We start from the raw sequence: 7,709 nt of genomic DNA on the forward strand, positions 1-7,709 counted from the left end.
CCCCCCCCCTTTCCTGTCAGCGGGGATCTTCAACTATCACTGTACTGTTCACAGTATTGAATAACACACAACAAATGTTTGCTGTACCTCTGATGTCAGTGTTTGTGTCTTGCACTAAGTATACTTGCTGGTATCAATTTTCATGCGTACTTCGATCAAACTGTACAACATTTCTTTAAAATGTCTGTCTCTTCTATCTATTAGGTATCTCCTAAAATATTATTAAGAGCCTGACTCCCAATATCACCCATATCATTCGACCAGTGGAAAATGTCTCCTGACCATGTTAAAAAGTCCACCAGAAAATGGTGAAATTTATGATTTGAATAAACAGCAAATTAACTCCAGTGGAATAACAGTTCATAGAAACCGACCAGAAGAAACAATAACACCTCTGCTTCATAAAATATCCTGCTGCTTTTTGTATTAAAGTTTTGCTTTAGTTTTACAGGCATTTCAATTTCAACTTCAAAGCTTCTTCTTTCATTTCTACATCGGTTTGTGGCCGATATATCAATGGGATGGTTGTGTCTTCGTTGTTGTATTCACCGCAAATGAAAATACCATCAAGTTTAAAGCCGAACAGAAACAGAAACACAAAAAGCTCATATAAGACTTTTTTCAAAGGAAAACTGCGCGAGTAAAGATTATATTGATGAATAATCTGATCATCTTCTTGTCATTCATGGCCACTATTTGCTTCAAACACACGTGCATGCAATGCATTGTACAGTTTTTCTCTGTTCTGACAGCAGTTTCTCAGCACACATAAGCTCTGCTCCCTGTGTGGTGCAGGTCTCCTGGGACTGTGAATAGTTAAAGATGGAGCTTAGACTGCAGCATTGGAGAGAGAGTCAGGAACCATGTCAGCACTTTTCTGTGCTCTGCATGACGACAGTACTTATCTATATGTATAATGCTGAATCCACTGACTGTTTTCCAGCGTCAGTGTCATTTGATCATTTAGCGTAAGTTGATACCATGAATTTTGATCTATCTATCTATCTATCTAGGTAAGTATGCTGCTGGAAGAACAAACAATTATATATCTAAATGTAAAAATGTGACTGTAACAAGCTGCATTATCTATTATAAAGGGTCACACTAACCATGCTTAATCTGTGGTACTTGTCAAAGATAACTTTTCATTCATAGTGCCTCCACACCAACTCTGTGATCATAGGATACATACACAAATATCTGTGCTTGCAATGACCTGACCATTGAATTGCTTGTTTTTTTTCTCCCCACTCTAAAGTACCCTAAATGAGGGAAGTCCACTCTGCAGCTGGAGGTATGCAGGAGTCTCACTCCCCCGCCCCGGATGCCCTTTTAATGAATGATGATTTTTGTGTTTGTTTTGTTCTCAGTGGATTTTTTTTTTGATTATTGTTTTATTTTTCTTGGAGAAGGAGATTTTTTAATTGCAAAGGGTTACTGAGCTGACATCACATGCAGTTTGCCAAATCTCCTGTGTTAACCTCTTAATGCTTACATTTAGTTTACTGTTACACATATTACAGTCTTATCCCTAAAGCCCACTAAAACATGTCTATAGAATCTAACTCCCACAGTAATTACCACTACTTTTGTCAGTATTTCAGGATTATGTCCCCTCCCTTAATTTGTTTCTACATATTTACAGGCCTCATACTAATATGGCTTTAAAGATTTTGATTGGCTTCAGGGGACAAAGACATTAATAATCATCATGGATAGTCTGACTATCTGTGGTCAGTTCTACAGATAAGATAAAATAATATTAAAACATTAATAACAGCCTGTCCTAGTCACGAGTGAACAAAGTGAGCTTTAAGTATATCCAGTTACTGAACCACACAGCTGCCTCCTAGGCTCATAGAGCATTAACCTTTAAGTACAAAACTAACACATCAAGATGCTGCTCCACCTGAAGGTCACTGATCACAGTTCTAAAAACTCCTTTACTTCAACTAACAATGTTGCTGGCTTTGCTTTCTTCACAACCTGGCTTTTGCTGTTAATAGATGTCAAGACAACATTGATATGTCTTTAATTGAATCACTATGTTCTCAAAAGCATACTGTGCATGTGATGATTAATTTGTGTACATTCCCCATCACTAATAGATTAGGAGCATATCCTATTTTTGAATGTTTATAAGTGGGAATGGACTGTGCTGTTTCTGTATGATTGTGTTGGTTAAAATTGTAATTCTAGTGTTACTGACTACCTCACCGCACAGACACAGAATAACACTTTTGAATTTTCTGTCTGCTGTAGTGTGAAATGTGACCTAATTCTTTGTGCAGGAGAGACGGAAAGTGAAACCAGTCACCCAGTTACCTAGCAACCACTCTCCTTCACATAATCTTGGAGCATGGTATTCATTGATAGACCCGCCCACCTCACCACTACATGTTCAAGGATCCCCTTCACCCACTCTGTCTTCTGCCTGAAGCCCCCTGTCTGAGTGGCAGACGGCTGCATGAGATATGTCAGTTTGGCCAGTCAGTGCTGTGGTTCTTTTCCAGATTTGTCTAATTATCTTGTCTCGTTGGCAGGCATCCACCACCAGCAGCAGCAGTTCCACATAAGGCCACATCTTCAGCTGTGTACTAGATTGACGGTGCGATAAAAGCAACACAGAGGAAAGGAGAAAGCCCTGCCCATAAACCCCCACCCATGTCCACCCTGCTCAGTCTGATGCTTAGTCCTCACTATGTGTAGTTATCATGCTATGACACCAAATGGACTATGGTGGCTAATCAGTGACGCAACCCTCCCCCTCTCTTTCTTTAAGCACACGAAAAACCAGTCAACAAAGCCTTTTTGTCCATTCAATATGCATGATAAGACTGCATGGCTTCAATCACACTCCAAGACCTTCAAACAAAAAAAGATTTCAAGAGGACATACTCACAAAGAAGCAGACTGTACGTAAAATTACACCTATGGATATTTAAAGAAGCCTCAACATGGACTATTAGAGTGGACACAGGAATGTTGAAATGCCTTTAAGAGACTGTTTTCCCTCTCTAAAAATGAAACATATGTTGGATATTACATTTTTGACCTCTGTGTTTTGTCTTGTTCCATAACAGCATTGATGTATAATATACAAGTTATGTAAGAAGTGAAAGAGCACAATTAAGTAAATGTCAGAAAAGCATCAACCTGTGATTTTAAAGTATGAAACAAAAGGGGATCAGTATTTTATAAATGTGGTAGCTCTTAGTAGTTTTATGTTTTGTACTTGATGTTGTGCTTTATATGTGAGCTAGGCCTAAGTGTATGAATGAGAGTGCTAAGAGATTAAGTTAACCAGTACATCGAACAGATCAAAGTGAAGCTTTAGTTATTACGTATCTGCCTTTCAGCTGTTTTTGCATGGATCAATCAAAATACTTTATTAGCTTTAAATATTTTATAATATTTAGCAATCCATTTTCATTTAGGCTTCACTGTTTAGTACCTTTCAAAACAAGATAGAAGACTACATTTTAATGGGACAACAATGAAGAAGTTCAAAAGCATACTACTTTTGTCCTAAAATGTAAGATTTTCAGAGAGGGTTCACATATCTGTAATCTCATTAGGTGAGAGGAAAATAGCTGGCAGCAGTGGAACATTTCTGTGCATTCAGAAAGTTAGTCAGTTTAAAGTGTACAGTGTGCTTGAATGTTATTTTCAGTTGGATATTTCTGGAGAAATGAACAGATTGAGTGTTGGAGGATGGATTGAATAATATCTCTTTATGACTACTGTATATACATAATATACATGACCATGTATTTTAACTTTTTGATTTTTAAAGCCAAACTCTGGATGTTCTTTAATTTCAGTGTCTTATGAGATCGTGTAACAAGTTGAAAACTCAGAACTGAACATGAAGACTTAATGTTTACTTTACAATACTGAAACAACATAACTGTGGTTGATTTCAGCCAATGAAAGTTGTGCTCATGTGTATTACTGACTACTCTATGTATCTGCATAATATGCAACACATAAATACGGATACAGATATGACTGACATATATGACATGTCTGTATCTATATGCCTTCTTGGCCTATATTGGCCTATCTATATACCAATCTACTGAACTGTTTAAGGTGAACAAAAACAGTGGAACTCTTGTGCCATCAGATTTGAGCCAATTCGTATGTGAAACATTAAAATAATGCTGTAGAGTAGTCAAACTCTTTAGCACAGCTCACATTGCATTACTTATAAACTTGTAATGTTTTACAGGCAAACATAAGTAAGAACATTTGTACAGTGGTACTTTTATGGTGCAATATGTAGTAACTTGTGTAATGTGAGCTTACTGTCTGCTATATTCTGGTCTGTACAATCTATTAAATACAAAAAGAAAACAGAACAACAAACTTTATGATGGACTTCTGAATCTCTTGATTTTTGCTTTAAAAGGTGTAATGGGTAAAAGCTTTGGGACGGCTGCATTGTTATAAACAGAGTTTTATTACTTCTACTTCTGAAGAAGATTGGTGTCGATATCCTGGATAAAGTCATGAGATCTATTTGTGATGACAGTGTTAATAAGTTAAAGGCCTACTGTACTTCATTATAAAGCCCGTCCCACCCTTGTCAGCTAGATAAGTAACTTACTTAAGTTTCACTTCACTTGATGTGCCAGGTTAAAAGATATTGCGAATGATCAGTGTGATTTTCCTGTCAGGGTCATTTTATGGAACAGTATTCTGCTTGAATGTTAGTTTGTGAAAATGTAAATGTAAGATTGTATTATCAACTCATGGAGAAGACTAAAATGTCATAAGTCAACTTTTACTTTAATGTGGCTCATTCTCTAAATCTAAGTAAACACCAGGCCTAACACTGACATGTAGGCTGGTGTCATAAATATAAAATGCCAAAAGATCCTGGTTTTCAATACTGAGGGACAAGTTGTATGCATATATAAATGCTTCCTTGCTGTACTAGACAGACATTTTTATTTAAGATCAGAAAATCTTACTTTGAAGGTATAGCAGGCAGTGTTTGTGTTAGTACCCTATCAGAGAATATGATATACAGTAGCATTCAAGCTGTTGGATATTGAGTCAGTCAACCATGTCTTCCACACTGCTTCAAGAGCACAAGTAATAATTCAAGACTTTTCCACCACTGGAATGTAAGTATTCATTCAAATGAAAGATTCAGAGTTTGTCATAGTTGAGTTCTATAACACATAAATAATAAAGACAAATAGAAATGTATAAAATATTATGTAGTAATGAGTTTTGCATATTGTATTTACTGGTCTGTGCTATCTGACTGCTTAACTGGGCTGTGTTACTTAACATATGCATCCTAAAATGTTTAATTCATGCAATAAATACAAAATATATGCCTGTATGCAGTCAGACTGTTATTATCTTTACCTTTCTATACTTATTTTAGCAAAATAATCAATTGGCTTTATTTGAAAAGGTCTCTTTGAGTCTGAAAAATCAAAGAGTTCAAATGTTCACATAGGCTGAAAATTCTGTTTCTGCTTCCACCTAACGGTCAGTGGAGCCTGCGGCACACTCTGCTGCAACCCGAATGGTATTGTGGCATTGCAGTAACATTACACTTACTGAGTGTGGTGCTAAGTGCACCAGAGTGTAACTTAAACACCAAGCATGGCTAAAGTAAATAGTGTTAGGAGGAGGAAAACGTGTATCCAGTCAAACCTTTTTAGCTGAAGTTATTTTTTTCACTGTTTCTTTTTTAGTAATCACTTATTTCTTTTTGACAGACGGAGGATCACTAAGGATTGCAATTAATTATGTAATGGCCAAGGGTTGTAGTCCAGCTTAGGTCAATAGAGTTTTTGAGCAATCAAAGACAGGCATTTGAGGAACTCCATGACAATACCTTTCTAATGAATGGTGTCAGTGGAAACTGGCTCCAGCTATGTGCTCCTTCTGGGCTGTCTTCACTGATCACAGTCACCACACCCACCATGTGTTAGGACATCATGACCATCTTTATCCTGAAAAGAAACACAGTGTCAACTAACTAACTAACTAACTAACATTTAGGGGAAAAGAGCAACCACTGTATGTCTGAAGTGAAGCTCTAAATACCGTCTAATGAAAAGGTCACAAAATAGAAAAGTTTAAATAGCATAATGAGTGTGTAGTTATATAATACTGAAATATATTTTATTACAATATAATACAAAAAATCATCAGTAGGCTTGGTGTCTGTTTTGCAGACAGTGCATGTTTGCAGAATTTCTTTTTTAACTGAGGGCGGAATAATGAGTGCATCTGTCTGCGTTTGTGTATGCACACACATGACCTCATCTCCCCAGAGAGATGAGATCATAGGGAGAAGAGCTTGACATTTATTTTCATTCATTTAATATCCCAGACACCCTAAAATGTTACTGTTAATTTTATATATTTTATATTTATAATATGAGAAACATTTCCTTTCCCATCACCTCTTAACTGTGAGAGGAGACTCTCACATTGCCTGTTGTCTGCTGCTCTGGTCCACTGGCAGACTAGCACACTGATACATGACACAACAATGCAGCAATGTGGAACAAAACACTAGAACAACCACCAGCTGGCACTAGTAGGCTAACACATGTGCACCATAGATCAAGCTGCACTGTTTCCTATGTATTAGTATATATCCAGGGTCTGCTTTTGCTATGGATATTTTCTTAAATAATGAGAGAAATGTTGATTTTAAGGGTGATATTTGATATGTGTTTCTTCAAGAAGTATTGTCTGGGCTGCAAATAAATGCCATACCTCTGATATCTGCATTACAACATACTTATTGTAAATAAACCATGAGGGAGGGATATGACTGTGAGGGGGAATATGAATTTTAAATGGTTTAAAGAATGAAGAGCATCAGGGCAGGTGGATACAGCTGACTTTCTTTGTCTGCAGCATTCACAGCTCCTGCAGCCCTCCCCCTCTGCTTCCTTCCTTCCTGGGCTCTGCTTGCTTTCAGCACCATGGACAGTGACCTGCCTGCGGGAGCTGCGTTGCCATGGCGACGTGCTGTCTGTTCGCTGGAGCTCGCGGTGTGCTCTGAAGCTGCCTGTACTTTAATATTCAGACGTGCCCCCACTTCAATTCACAGTGCAGCATCTGCAGCTTGCACACATCAGATGAGCATTTTTTGTAAAATAAATAAATAAATATATATATTACCCCTGACTACCGAGGGCTGATCATAATGGAAATGAGGTGCTTTCAGACAACATGATAGCATTGATGGAGCACGGGGTAAACGATGACGGCAGAAATGGGTGGAGGTGTTGCAGAATGCGGCAGCGATTGTGCACGCGCACGTATTGGCCTAATTCAAGAACCAATACGTAGCCGTAGCATGTGGGAGGGGTGCATGGATTTGGGGCGTTTACTATATAGGTCACTTTCCTGTTTCCTATTTGCCGTTAGTGCGATCGTTATGTTTTCTTATCCATAATGTATTCAATATTGTCCCACGCGCTGCTGCAGTGTGGTAATGCTCCTGTATGCGGCACAAGGCAGTCAATGTCAATGCAGAGCAGACCACAGTGGGCTCATCGGAGGTGCACTTGCAGGTTAAATCCATGAGATGTCGCTGCACACCTCTGCAACAAGACGAAGGAATGTGGGAGTGTGCTGAACAGAACACAGAGTTTGAGCAGACAGAATGTGAATGTCAACAGCTTTACCTACATTAACACCATAATAATAATAATAATAAT

This window comes from Morone saxatilis, unplaced genomic scaffold (assembly GCF_004916995.1).
Source record: "Morone saxatilis isolate NCDOM2014 unplaced genomic scaffold, NCSU_SB_2.0 Contig22, whole genome shotgun sequence".
NCBI classification, from domain to species: Eukaryota; Metazoa; Chordata; class Actinopteri; family Moronidae; genus Morone; species Morone saxatilis.